The sequence below is a fragment of the Sylvia atricapilla genome, chromosome 1 (genome assembly GCF_009819655.1).
Source record: "Sylvia atricapilla isolate bSylAtr1 chromosome 1, bSylAtr1.pri, whole genome shotgun sequence".
NCBI classification, from domain to species: domain Eukaryota; kingdom Metazoa; phylum Chordata; class Aves; order Passeriformes; family Sylviidae; genus Sylvia; species Sylvia atricapilla.
Window position 1 is genome coordinate 94,178,715 of NC_089140.1, and position 15,164 is coordinate 94,193,878.

Consider the following 15,164-nt stretch of genomic DNA (forward strand, 5'->3'; position numbering starts at 1 on the left):
AGAAACCTTTCCCACAATCCACAACAGCCCAGAGGTTTTGGTGGTGGTTTATAGCATGTTCTTTCTCTGACTTTTTTTGTAGGTCATACAAAAAAACATTAACAATGGGCAGTGTACAAGAAGCTTACATGAATCTTTGTAGGGGAATTCTCACTGAGCCACTTCACTGAATACTTCAGGGTGCAGTAATAACAAAAAAACCAAAACCAAAACCAAAACAAAACAACAACAACAACAACAACAACAACAACAACAAAAAACCACAAAAAAAAAACCACACCAAAAAAAAAAAAGGCTTGGAAAGAGCATGAGCTCTTGGCACCTATTCTGCAGGTGAGACTTTTCTACTTGTCGTAAGCAGTTACCTCTCTAGGACTTACAGTGTTTTCTGATGTCATTTTGAAGTAAAAACTCTGCATTCAAACCTTCTGTCATAGGACATGCAGACTCATTGCACCTGTACTCTTAGGACGAGTTTATCCCATGAAGTGTTGAACAACTGTATCTTTCTTTAGAACTGGAGCTGATGACTCTAAAAACCTCAAGAAATGTTTCTGTTTACTGCAAGACCAGACAGCACATCATAAAAACCTAGCCCCCAGGCTTTCTGTAAGAGAAGGAGGGGGAAATCTTTCTCTGTCACAAGAGGGAGGTCAAAAGGACCGAGAAAGTGCCAGACCAAGTCACTTCTGCTGTTCTAGGGTTCATTTTCAGAGAAAGCAAGTAGGCACACAAATCTCATTATGCGTTACGAGGATCTGTGCAAAGGCTTCTTGTGTGCTGTCTTAGAACCGTACCCCTAAGGGAGTCATTCACAAAGGGAATAGAAGGGAAGGAAATTTGTATATTTTCTGGAAGCAGTAAGGCATGACATGCAGTGCGGTTCTGGCTGATTACAGCATGCCTCAGGTGAGCTGGGAGGCACGAGGCTGCCAGCCAAGTGATTTCAACCACTCAAGAAAGGGAAATCCATTGTGTGGCATGTCTGATTGCTACAAAGAAAAACTCTCCAACTTCATTCACATTGGCATGGCATTATTGGCATGACTGTTCCTGGCAGCCTGTTGGAAACTTTTATTTGCATCCAGAGTTTTGAAAGCCATTTCATAACATTAAACAAGAATAATGCTGAAAACGCCTGGCTTATTTGCCCCTTGACACTTGTGTGTAATCCCTCATTGAAGCCCTAATGAGGTGTTCTCCTTGGGTCATGTTACTTCGAAAATAACCCCTGCATATAAGTAGCATAATATACCTTTCCTCCCTGCATAGGGTGGGGCGAGAGCAGCAAGATGAAAGTGGATAAAATACATTATTTTTCCTGTGTCCTCAGTAATCGAGATGCAGAGTCAGTTACTGGATCATTTGACTTCTTACTGAGCTGGGAAACCTCAATCTGCTATCACAAGTGCCTACAAATAAGAGAGATATTGAGTTGGTTTCCTCTCCTGGGAATGTAAATGAGGAACAAGAATAACGCTCTTGAAACAGTGTAAAAACAGTCTCTGAGGAGAACCTGGCTCTTGTTTCTGTGTGCGTGTTCATGCTGCTGGAAAAAACAGTTTTAACCCACAGACCTGCCTAACCTCAAGTTGTAGTGAAATTTCCCAGGGCCTCCAGATAACTCCCAAAGTCTTGGAAAATTCAGTTCAGTGTTTGCAGTCAATGATGTTGTAAGAGCTGTGGTGGCAGTGGGAGCGGCTTTGCAAGCTCTGAGCTCTCAGATGGTGAGTGGGGGCAAAGCAAACTTTGCTCTGGAGGAACTGCTAGAAAGACAACCCTCCTGTTCCCGGGCATTCTCTAAATGAATTGGACTGTGAGGGACAGATTATTCTCCATCCTAATTCAAAAAAACAGCTTTTCCCCTCACTCCTGTAAATCACAATCTTGACTTACTTGATATCTCCTTTTTCCATCCCTTCTCCCTCTTTCCACAGCTTGCCTCCCTGCTCCCAACAGAAAATAAAGGGTGAAAATAATAATAGAAAGGGAGGCTGCTGAAAGTGTTTTAGGCTTTTCTCTCTTTTCAGAGGGGGGTAGATCAAGTTGTCTGGTAATATATGCAAACCTAAGAAAGCACAGAGTTCTGCCTATATGCTCTGCAACAAAATTTGAGCAGATTTATGACAAAGATATCCAGTTTACATTTTACCTCAGAAACTGACATTTTTTTTCTTTACAATATGCGATATCTTTTCTACCTACACGGGAAAAAGAACAAAACAACCCACCAAGGTCTTTCTCCACCTGTGTGATTTAATTTGCAGTGTCTCTCATTCTGTTAATGTGATGAGGCAACTTCTTTGGCATTTCTTCTTTTCTTGTTTGTGAAAAGCTGCCGTGTTCAGCAGTCACAAAACACACATCATGGCGAAAAGAGGAAAGAGCAAAATATGCCTCCTTTTCAATGAACTTGAAATTGTAGCAATACAAAACATTTCAGCATTGGGTCACATGGTATGAACTAGAACCCTGTAAGATGAGTGGTGGGCTGTAGACAAAAGATGCTGTAGGGACAAGGATTGTATCTAGTGGGGGCAAGAAAAGTATGTTGATAGTGATGTGTTCGGGTGACTGGAGAGAAGCCAAAGTCTGTGCTTCACCTCAGATGAGTTCAGGCTTTCTCCCCTGCATGTAAATCAGATACAGTCCTAAATCTAACAGAGTTGCTTCACAAGTATACTGCAGTGAGCACTAATAGCAATGTCTTTGCTTTCTAGATTATTTTCTTCTATATTCCTGGCATTATGTCACATTTTCATCTAATTACAGACAATGCAAGGTGGGAAGGTGAAAGCAATTATTTCTTTGCTTCCAGAAATAGTCAGAACTTTACCAGTCATATATAAATGGCAGCAGTACCTTTTAGCATTTTCAGTAAACAAAATCTTGATAGTGCCTTCAAGATAGCTGGAGGGGAATGGTCACTCAGGCTTAGATTTTTTTTGGAACTTCTCATCATAATTTTGCCAGGGTACAACTGACATCCATGCTTATCCAAATGATGGAAAAGTTCCTTGATCCTTGAAAGCTAGCCATACTGTACCAGGGAAAATAGAGAATGGTGCTGTTCCAGTGCTTTCCTATCTGCCACACTGTAAGTGGGAAGGTTGAACAATCCCCAGTCCTGAACTTGTACATCAGGAAATATGAACTAAGCTCTGAAAACAAGCATATTTGCTCTAAGAACTTGTCTCACTCCAAGAAAATATACTTTCAGAGTGTTATGGGTGAATTAATCTCTTCGTTAAACACTGTACTTAAAAAACCCCCACCAACCCTAAGAGTCCTATTCTCTGTCCCAGGGTTGCCCTGGTTCTGCCCTGGTTTGCTCTGAAGCACACCAGCTCTCTCTCCATACCTTGCGTATTTTAATGCCGACACTGATCTTCAATCAGCCTTGCTCTGGCCTTCCAGTGAAAATATGCCAAAATGTCATAGGTTTCCAAATGAAATGCAAATACTGAACTTTCTGAAATTTACTGATAGTATTTTATTGCTTTACTGCAACTGAGCTGTACCAATGAGGCACATTGGAAACAAGGGTTTAAGATTTCTGACAGCAAAGGTCTTTGCACTAGCCACTCCACAGGTGTCTCAGTTGGATGGTCTGTGGCACCGTGATGATCTTAAAGATCTTTTCCAACCTAAATGATTCTACAGTTCTACCTCCCATGAAGAATATGAGTCCTCTGCTTGCTTGCTCACTCAGCACGATGAAAAAAAGCAATGAAATACTCCAAGTCAGGTCAGACTACGTTTTGTCATATGTAACTGTTATTATACAGATGTCACAGCAGCAGGTGCAAAATAAATACCTGGGTAATGGAAACCATTTGCTTTGCCTTTAGCCACAGGCATCAGGTCTGATTTACTTGTGGCTGGCAGCTAAGAGAGCAAGGGAGAGCCAGGCCCCTATAGCCAGGCTCACTTTGCTCAGAGATGGGAAAAGATAGCCACGGTGGAAGCTGCTCCAGAGGAGATCGTCCTATTTTTCACCCGTGCCCTCTTCCTCATGTTCCCTACTATTCTGCCAGAGCAGGGAGATTTAGCTGAGCCTTGAATCTACACTTACGCACTGCCCTTTCATCATTTGGACCTCGGTGGATGTACACAATCTGGAGCAGTCTTTGCTCAAGGCAAACAAAGTAAAGGAGGAGAGTGACATTTCAGTCTTTCATTGCAGAGTCATTCAGGTCACTCACTGAAATTATAGACACCAGCTCCAGCAATGTTAACAGCCAACTTTAGATTATTAACCATCCTTTTGATAGCAGTACATTTATGGTGCCAGTGCACAGAGAATTCCTCCAAATTACAGGGTGTCCTAACACAGCTGGTCAAACCACATGGACCTCTAGATGCAGTAAGCAGTGTAATTAAACCTGTTTTCTCATTTGTACTTTCCTAGCAGCGCTCAAAATACGCTCTCGACCACTGGATGCTGCTCTTTGCATCAGGCTATGAAAAGAAATAGGAGTGAAAGATGCCTTAACAATAGCTCATTAAGAAGACAACAAGTATTTTCTTTTATTGCATTATTTAGGTCTTGGGTGATAATACAACGCTATTTCCAGGGCAAAGTGCACTCAAGAAGCATATTGGCCTGTAGGTGGTTTCATTTGATTAGATTTAGAAGGAGGAAAGCTACAGCAATTTCTTTTACCTGCTGTTTTCCTGAAAGACATGAGCTTTTCCTTACGCTCATTGGGCCATATATTGTCAATACATTTGAGATCCACCAAACTTCATTAGTTCTTTCAGATGCTTCTGGGAAAGGCAGCGACTCTTTTTTATCCCCTAAGGCTCTAGAAATTCTTCACTGCAACAACCACTGGCATGCCTGGTAGGATCTATTTTTTAATATAATGACCTTCTGCATAAAAGCAAACAAACGTGAAGAGGACCTAAGCATTTAGATCATAACGCTGATTTCACACAAAGAAGTCCATGTTGAAAAATCCTCAAGAAAAAAAAATAGGTAGATAGATAGATAGATAGATAGATAGATAATAGTCATGAATACTTATTTTCATTCCTTTAATTATATTTTATAGTTAGTCAAACACTGTTAATTACACTTTCATCATATTTTTTTCATTATTCTCCTGCAGAGCCATTTTCACTGTCTAATGCTGCTGCTGTACATTTTGGTACCTATGTAAAAATCCAAGAAAAAAAATTGGCCCTGACCATGGGATATTTACTCACTTCAGAATGTAAGTAAAAGAAATGAAATTGATAATGGGAACTGTAAAAGTTGGGAATTCATTACTTATTATAGTGCAGCTTCCATCTCTTTGACTCTTTCTGTTGCTTTTCCACTAAAAACAATACTAATGATTATTTAAAAAATAAAGAAATCCCAACGACAAAACAAACCCACCCAAAGCTGGGAGGTACAGAAGGTAAAATTATCAGACATTACAAGAAGAACATGAGAGAATTTGGCTTGAAAATAGAGGCTATGGCATAGAGTGTGTGCCGGCTCTGCTCCTTGTTGTGGAGAGGGACTCTTAACTGAGTTCATAAGGTGTGAATGGATCCCCGTGCCTGTGTGTAAGATTAATTAAGAGACCAGACAGCAGCTAGAAAGAACGACTCCTCATGCTCCTTTAAGCCCTGAAAGTGTCCACTAAACATGCTTACTGTGAAGAAGAATAGCATCTTAATACTAAATGAGAAAGCACTGTTAAGTTATTAACATAAAGTAAAAATACCTTCAGTGACTGGAAGAGTCTTGTAGCTAAAAAAAAAACCTAAACCAAACAAAAAAAAAAACTTGGGCAAAAGATTTCTGATTTTCACAGTAATAGAATTAGTTTGAATGTATATACTATTCACTGCCTTTCTGAATTACAGATGACTGAGATCTCCATCCAGAAATGAAATGTACTGGTATTCTTCTTGTCAATGATATATACTCAGAGGGCTATTTCTCTAATTGATGGCTTCATCATTCAATTCAAGATGCAAAAGGATAGCTATTGTTATCTAACACTATCATATGTTCCAATTGTTCCACACTTCTCTCCTTGTCAATAGCATCCAAGATATCCTATCTAAATCTTCAAGATAGCAGAAGGAAGGTGCATTATTTGTTGGCTCCACACATTGCATTATTAAGCATTTGTGAGCAACCTGCACATCTCCCCACTGACATCTTTAAGTATTCAATTAAAATTGGACGAGAGAGTACACCAGTACAAATAAATACTCAGTTATATGAAGGCTTTGCATTGAATTCCTAAATTATTATAATACAGGTGCATTCTAGCAGGCACTCAGTTGAAATCAGGACAGTGATGCAAGTGTGAGAATGAATGGTGTATGAAAGGGAGGAAGGCAGATTGCTTTATGGTGGAGTCATGGCAGTGGAAATGCTTCTCCCAGTACAGCTAAACAGGGAAGAAGAACTCTGTTATATGGATGAGTGGGACCAGCACTGGCATCTTGTCATTCTAACTCGTATAAGTAAGCAAGCTTAATTGCTCCTTGTCTTTTCAAGATGACTTTCCACCAACAATCTCATTATCACACAGCTATGTTTGTTGCACGTATCCGTCCCTTCATGCAGGCATGAATGCAGTGAGAGGAGCAGCAATATTACATTACCCAGTAACATTGTTTTTTCCTTTTTTTCCTTTTAACCAGGCGGATGTGACCTGCCTTCTCCCTCTGCAACTAACAGGGTGACCAGAGGCAGTGGAATGTACACCAGGACTGGAAAGAATAGAACCAGAGGGAAAGCAAGCTGTCAAGAGAACAATGTACTGAAGATGAAAAATGTAAAACATGACTTCTATTTACCATGATTAATATGTGAAGTTAACATGTTTGTCATGGAATATATTAATATGTATGTTTTCCTATTATGTAGATCTTTTCTTATATTACTTATTAGAAAGGGAAATAATCACAATGATGGGGCAAGAATGCCACTTAAAAATTAGGTGATGCTCAGTCAACATAACATAACCACCACAGTGTCATTTCTGATTTAGTTGTGGTGATATCAGTATAATTGCCGCTGGGAAGAAATTAAAATGGCTGTTAATGATAAATAAAATGACAAGAAGGAGGATCCTCCTTCACATATAATTCCAAGCAAAATACAGCTGTTGAATTCCTTGAGCACTCGGTGCCGTTCATTGATAAAGAGGAAACAAGCAGGTTTTGTGCAGCTGCATGGCCAAAAGAGCTGCCATGTCCTTTCCCAGTCCCAAGTGTAGACACCCTAGGTCTAAAGAGATTTCACCATGCTAATTCCACTCAGGGGAGGTGTAAAAGTGAAGCACACATAAAGTGAATATTAACACTATTCTAGCAGAAAGCACTCTGCATAACAAACAGAAATATAATCAATAACAGGGTAGGGGCAGGGAGACAACAGTGCAGGTGGGTACTTCACAAAATCTCCAGATACTCCTGCCTTGTCTCTGTCAACATAGGCAGCCTTAGCTCACGGATCAAAAGACCTTCATACATTTGTTTTATATCATAAATGTGTCGAGAATGAGCTACACAAAGCATCATTCACCCACTACACATGGCTTGTTAGCCTAGTTGAGAGCATCTTTCAACTCATTCACACATTAAAAGCCAGGAAACCAACATTTGATTACTAGTTTTAGCATTAAGATCAAAGACCATATCTTCCCATCTGTGAAGAGCAAGAGCCAAATTGCTTTCTCCTCTCTCTGCATTTACAGGAAAATGGAAGAGTCAGAACACAAAATCAACGTTATACTCCACATCCCATGAATAACAGAGTTCCAGCCTATAAAAACACAAAGCAACCACTATAACTTACATACATTTTCTTGGAAAGAAGTATAAGCAAATCTGTACTCACATTTTCACAATGCTCCCAGTCTGCAGTCATCCAAAGCTCAGAGTGGCTTGATCCACAGGTATTATCTTACTGTATAAAATTACAACACCTCTAAAAAGGGAGAATACCCTATACCTGCCATTTATTCTTCTCTTGATACCTTCAGAATTAGATGGAGGTATAAGAGTTAGATTAAATGAAAGCACTAACTTAAAACAAAACTGAAACAGGCAGGCTAAGTTAATGTTATTCCATTATCATAGTAAGGTTTTTACTTACCCGTTGGTCAAAGAAGCTTAAAAATATAAATAAATAAATAGAAATCAGCCTTAACCTGTAGAATAAGTATGCCGACTTTCATGTGAAACTTACTCGCTGATTCAGTTCTAGCCAATGCTAATTCTTCTGCAGGGGGTTTACTCTTAGGTGCGTGTAGCCAAACCATGGCAGGGACAGTGAAAGAAGCGAAGGTAAAAAAATAAATAATGTGTAACATGCTTTCTAAAACATGGCAAATTAACACAGTAAAGACCCTAGTGAAACAGCTAACCACTGACCTGGCATTTTGAGTTATACAGGATTTTTATTTTTATCATTTTTTGGTGGTCTGTTTTACTACACAGCATGTGAAAGGAGTGCAGAGCTCAGCCAGCCCGCAGCTAATTGCTTTGGCTCTTTTGCATGAAGATCATTTGCTGATAAATTGTTACAGACACATTTAGGCAACAAGTTTTTATAGGATGCCTGGTGCTCTTTATAATGCAATTAGCGTTATTTAGTATACATGTTTTCTTATGCAATGTTCTTTCACTGGCAAACAATAACAATGAAATCTGCACCCTTCAAATGGCTGAACCTTTCCTCATGTTTCTTTGATTTGAGCTGTCTTTTGGGAGCACAGAATCATCAAAGGAAAAATCCTACCTAATGTTTAGAAAGGGCGTTTTATTTTAATGTCTGTTTGGAAAAGTTGGAAGAAAATGTGGACTGAGGGTGATCTTATTCTTTTGCCAGCTTTACAAAAGACACTAGGAACAGTTTATTTTAGAAAGAAAAGCATTTTGGTCTGCTCCAAAGGAGCTACAAAGAAAACCCTTCCTATGAGTTCACATGTTGGAGGACTCTTTGCAGTATTTACTCAAGCATGCCATGGATAGGTAATGAAAAATCACCAATTCTGACATCTCCAAACCTCTGCTCACCAGCAAAGTATCAAGGAGGCACCAGGTCTGCATTTCTTCCAGCAATGGTAAGGTTCTCCAGGCAACAAGTTCTCCATGTATGTGTCCTTTTGTGCAAGACGCACTCCTACCATCAGGTGCTGCAATGGTATTAATATGCCTGGTCTACCTTTGAGCCATGCTAACATTCATGTGCAAGGTACCCCTCCCTTGTACCATGGAGGACCCAGTCTGGTAGGCCTGAAAAAGAAGTGCTCTGAGCACCTACCTGAGATCCAAGCAGGGAATAAATACATTTCTTCTAAGAGATTCGAATGCACAGTTTTTTAGGAGGGTCCTAACCACAAAAACATAGGGGCTGTTTTGAATAGGGATGCCTCTTTTTGAAGCTGTTCTGCTTACCATAAATTAAATGTAACAAGAGAACTCAGACACCATGTTCTTGACTGGCCATCATAATAGCTACACCTGAAAGCCTTTCTTTCTCTCTAGCTGCAGTGCTTTCTTGTGCATGACCTTATTTTGTAGGATCTCTTGCACAAAGAGTAGAGGCACTGCTCTGCAGCCTGAGTCCTGTTAGCACAGAATTTTATTCACAATTTCCCACTCTGTTGCTACTGCCTTAAAGTACCTAAAACTTTACATCTGAACACCTACAGGAGAAAACAGATTATGATCTAAGCACTCTTAGTGCCTACATTTGACACAGAAGGTATTATTCACTATCCAGAGAATGCTCCGGGTCCTAGATGTGCTACAGAGACTCAACTGACTCAGGAAATGGAGCACAAGTTTCTTCTCTCTCCTGTGACCAGGCCAACAACTGAGCTGAACAGTCTGTTCAGTTCACTCAGTCTCCCTGACCTAGTAAATGTCTAAATCCCACACAAAACACATCAGCAAGAGTCCCTACAATTCAGCAAGAAAGAGCCCGATCCCAAAACCAGTTATGCAGCCTGTTGTGGCAATCCTGGGTGGCTCTGCCTAGGACCACTGTGGCTTTCACAGGTGAATCAGCAGCAGGAATTCTTTCAGGTAGAGTGCAATTACCAGGAGTGGAATTTAACCAGAATTGTCACCCAGCTCCTGTGAAAATTCACAGAATCACAGAAAGGGTAAGGTTGGAAAGGACCACAGTAGGTCCAACCTCCTGCTCTGATCCAACCTCCCTGCTCAAGGAGGGTCCCCCAGACTACATTGCACAGGATGGAGTCCAGGTGGTTTTTGAATATCTCCAGTGAGGGAGATTTCACACCCTCTCTAGGCAACCTGTTCCAATACATGGTCATCTGCATGTAAAGAAGGGCCTGGGAGTCCTGGTAGGTGACAAGTTGACATGAGCTGGCAATGTGTCCCTGTGGCCAGGGATTCCTTGAGTGAGATCATGGAATGCATTGCAAAGAGTTTGGCCAGCAAGTCAAGGGAGGTGATCCTCACCCTCTACTGGGCCCTAGTGAGGCTGCATCTGGAGTGCTGTGTCCAGTTCTAGAATCCTCAAGACAAAAAAGACAAGGAGCTACTGGAGAGGGTCCAGAGGAGGGCCACAAAGGTGATTTGGGGTCCGGAGTATCTCTCTTAAGAGGAGAGACTGAGGGAGCTGGAGCTCTTTAGTCACTTGAAGAGAAGACTGAAGGGGGGATCTCATTAATGCACGTAAATATCTCCAAAGTGGGTACAAAGAGGATGGTACCAGACTCCTTTCAGTGGTGGCCAGTGTCAGGATGAGGAGCAGTGACCATAAACTAAAACACAAGAAGCTTCACCTCAACATGAGGAAGAACCACTCTACATTGAGGGTGGCAGAGCACTGAAACAGGCTACCTGGAGAGGTCATGGAGTCTCCCTCTCTGGAGACATTCTAAACACACCTGCACACACTTTGGTGTAACCTGTTCCAGATGATATTGCTGTGGCAGAGAGGTTGGTCTAGATGATCTCCAGAGATCTATTTCAACCCTAAAAACATTGTGGTTCTGTAATTTTGTCCATTGCCTTTTGTCCTATTGCTTGGCACCACTGAGAAGAGCCTGGCTCCATCCTCTTGGCACCCTCCCTTCCCATCCTTATCATTTCCAGGATCTTGGCTTTGCACCTTGCTGAGAAAACTGCAAGAAGGTGTCTTCAGCAGAGTGTTTATTCCAGGGAGGTGGCGTGGCCAAGCAGAGCACTGAGGGAAATCCTGCCTGCTGGCTGATCTGCACCCTCCTCAGCAGAAGCTCTCTGTCGTCTTCCCCACAAAATTCCTGCCTCACCCCAGTCCAGCTGAGACTGGTAATGTCCATGGGATTTTTTTAACCACAGGCCATAGTATTGTATAATTATGAAAGTACTTTATAAAAGTCTTTCTGTTGTCTATCCTAAAGAAATACCCAGGGCCTTTGAAAACTTGGTGCTTCCCTGCTCTTTCCCACATGCTGCACGACCAGTTTGAAGTACAAGTATGAAAATGGACAAAACCATCTCTGCAACTTTCCTGTCCCTAATTTCCTGAAGCAGACCTTTCTGAGAATAGCATTTTCCTTTGCCCTCCACTGACCCAATGGCTATGGAAGGCAGCAATTTGAGCCAGCACCTTGGTTTCCTCAGGCAGGTGTCCAAAGCACCATGTGCCACCTCTAGCCCAGCCCTCTCTGTTCCTGCAGTGCTATTCTTCAGTGGGAGGCAGAGGACTACCTGTGATCATGGAGAACTGTGGGGATAAAAATGATTTGTAAAGTCATATTTATAGCTCCAAATGGAAAGTGATGAGACAAAAAGCAATTCCCCTGTTTGAATTCCTGTGTTACATTCAGACATTTAGTAAAATCTGATGAGCATTTATTATTGTACGGCTATTGGAAATAGTTGCACAGATTTCTCAATCTCTCCCACTTCCTGAGCCTTGCTTTCAAGTACATTATTGCATGTATGCCATCTGAGATGAGGTAGTGAGCTGGCATATAACACATGCTGGAAAAATGGGCCAACTAAACAAAATTTAAAAGTAGCACTATTTCTCCCCAGCGAGGGCCTGATTCAGCCCCAGCGTGTCTCATATGTGCCTAACTTAAAGCAGGCACCTAAGTGCCCTGCTGAAGGAGAAGAGTGGAATTGCTTGCATTCTTGGAGTGAAGCACGTGGAGTTTAAGAGCTTTGTGGAATCCCAGCCTAAACTAATAGCATTGTATTTCTTGTTAACCAAGAACAAAAGCAAGCCAGTTTGGGATCACGCTGACCTAGATGCTATCAGAGGTTAGCAAAAATGGCTGGTCAGACCTGTCAGGACTAAACAGCTGCATCAAGCAATGGGGGGGAGCTCTGGGGGGAAGGAGGGCGCCAGAGTTGCAAGTAGAGAGACAGAGGAGCAGGAGGAAAAGATGGAAACTGCGTGTCCTGAATACGCATGAACATGTGTGTGTGTGTGTGTTCTCTGCAGCTGAAGCTTTGGTCTTGTCATTTGCATATACACAGATCACTGGACATCTTTCGCCCAGCCTTTCAGAAACAACCTTATGGCACCATGACTCCCATGCTCTCAAGACTCCTTGGGCTCCATTTCCATAAATTACAGTACAAAAGGATAATAGCCTGTTAGCAGTTCCAGCACTGCCTGACATACAAAGCACCAAGAGCAGAAGTATTTTCCTTGCCATCCTGTGCCCCTCTGGTGGACCAGGTGTAGCCCCACTTGCAAAATGCAATACTGTACCAGCAGTTTCTGACCTGATTGCAAAGCTAACGAAAGCTAATTTATCATGACAGCCTAATCAGGATGACAAGGTTGGGTAGGTGACATTTTCCAAAATCTCTGATTTTTTTTTTATTTTTTTTTAATCCCCTTAGCAATTTATTTTCTGAATAGCAAAGTTTTCTCCAAGAATGTTCCAAAACATAGTCAAGGTTAACCATGCTGTGAGCTTATTCAATATTTATGATTCTTTTTTATTTGTACTAGGACTTTTTGGGGACTCCAAATAGTCCATTAATCAAAACGAGTGACAAAATAGGCCATTTGACAATTTGTACAGGGGCTGCATTTTTTTTTTCTGTTCAAGAATAAAGAACCAACTTAACTTCATCAACTGTTCCTGATTAATTGTTACAAAGTGTCATCCATAAATTTTCCTTCGATCTAATAATCCTTTCAGAAGACTTAACAATATCCCCAGTGATTTGGGTTTTATTGAGGGCTGAGTTCCTGGAGAAGCAGTGACACAAATAGCTCAAGTGAACTGAGACACCTCCGTGGACAGTCTTCACAGAGTTGACAGTTCTGAAATACAATTATCAGTGTGATCTGCTTAAGAATTCATCATCAGCTCCTGCCTTCTGAAGACTTAAAAAAATACCGAGGCATACAAAGAAAAAGAGGTGATAAGAAGGCATCATTTTCTTCCAGCCTCATAACTGTAAATTGAAGAAAATTATTTTCTTTGCCTGCAGCTCATTGGCATATAGGCAGCATTATATTATAATTTCATAAGCATAAATCCTTTGAATAAATTTCAGAAGAATAACTGAATTAGAAATGCAAGCAAAGTATCTAAAAAACTTAACTGTACTAGGCAGGAAAAACTGGATGCATGTAAAACTGGCATGGGGAGATTTACTGTCTGCCTTCTCATCCTCTGTCTGTGAAGGGAATACTCCCCCACTCCTCCCACTAACCTGATCCAGCTAAGGTAAAATTTAAGACGGAAAAAAAAAATGTTAATTTCAACCATCATTTCCATACACAGCAGGAAAATATGAAATCTAACCCACCTTGCTGCCTTCTTTTGCAGAATTTCAGCTGTATTTCATCATTAATTAATCTTGGAGATACAACAGGCTTGGGGTTTGTTGTAATTATTGTTATTTGTTTATTTATTAGTAGTAAGCATATGGGAGATCAAAAGCATGCCTCCCAACTGTTCCCTAGCAACAAGTCAGTCAGTTATTTGCACAGAAGTCATCCACAAAGTGAATCTGGGATGCAATGCTCCTGTGGAGCCCTCCTTGCCCCATCCCATGGGCTGAGGGATGCTGCAGGTGCTGAAGCTCTCCGATGTCCAGCCAGGTGAACTGCACAAGTGTCTGCTAAGGGGCAGAAATAGCTCACCTTTTCTGAGAAGCCCTGGGGAAAGGCTTGGTTTTATAGTTGCATCATAAGATGATTGCAAGTCAGGAGATCAAAGTTAAGCCCTGTTATTGACTTCCTGTCCAATTTGGGCAAGCACTCTCTCCTCAGTTACCTGCCTGCCTGCCTTTGGGAATTTGGACTCTTGTCTCTCTGTGACTCAGCTAGTCACCTTTAAAATGGACATGCTAGTTTCATACCCTCCACTATTTGTATTTCTTCCCCTGATTTTTCTGTTATGATGTGTATGTTACTATTATGCTACATTTTCAGTTGACCTGGATTGCTAAGGCCACTGCTGAATTTGGTGCAACACTCCCATGATTTCAGCTGGGGAAGGTTCAGTGTGAACCTAAGTATGAAGAGCACTAATTACCACCCAGGTTGTCTGAACTTGTGTGAAACCCTCACAACTGCACCCTTAAAGCCATGTGTATTTCTGCTCTGACTGATCTATTACATGTTCACAGAGGCAATGTAGGCACAGAAGGAACAACAGAGCCAGGGGCAGCAGCTTTATTCTAGCTTGCTCCTGTCCACAGTGTGAGTAACCAGATCATTGTCACCATTGCCAAAATTTCATGTAGAATACACTGTCTGCCTGGAAGAGGGGCAACACTTCCTCCAGTTCCTGTGTCTGCCTTGCAGAACAGAGCCAAATTACGGCAACATGAACATGTCCCTTATGTTGAGGGCAACTCACAGCCATCACAGGGCACAGTGAGTCTTCTACAAGCTGTGTAAGTATTACACAGTGTAACACAGGTTACACCACACCCTGAATTTACTGCAGTTTCAACACATTAAACATATACGTGTTGCATAGTGTGGGCTGCTCAGCATGCACCAACCTGAAGGACCACAGGGGAAAGCACCAAACACAATTCTGTAATATTATTATGTGGTGTGGCTCATCAGTGGACTTTGAAAAACAGATTTACACAAGTGATGTGAAGTTTATATGGGACTTAGGGTATGAATCAGATGTGTAAATGGACTAGACAATAGGAAAATAGGCTAGAGAGGATCTCAAGGGGTCGTCTGGTTCATC

General features: G+C 41.4%; 1 long non-coding RNA gene across 1 annotated transcript; it reads left to right on the forward strand.

Annotated features, from left to right (window-relative positions):
• The first annotated feature begins 281 nt into the window (after positions 1-281).
• On the forward strand, positions 282-7,101 carry LOC136366912 (uncharacterized). Its single transcript, XR_010744603.1, has 3 exons — positions 282-333; positions 5,115-5,219; positions 6,655-7,101. It is a non-coding gene; the product is annotated as an uncharacterized lncRNA (long non-coding RNA).
• The last annotated feature ends 8,063 nt before the right edge of the window (positions 7,102-15,164 follow it).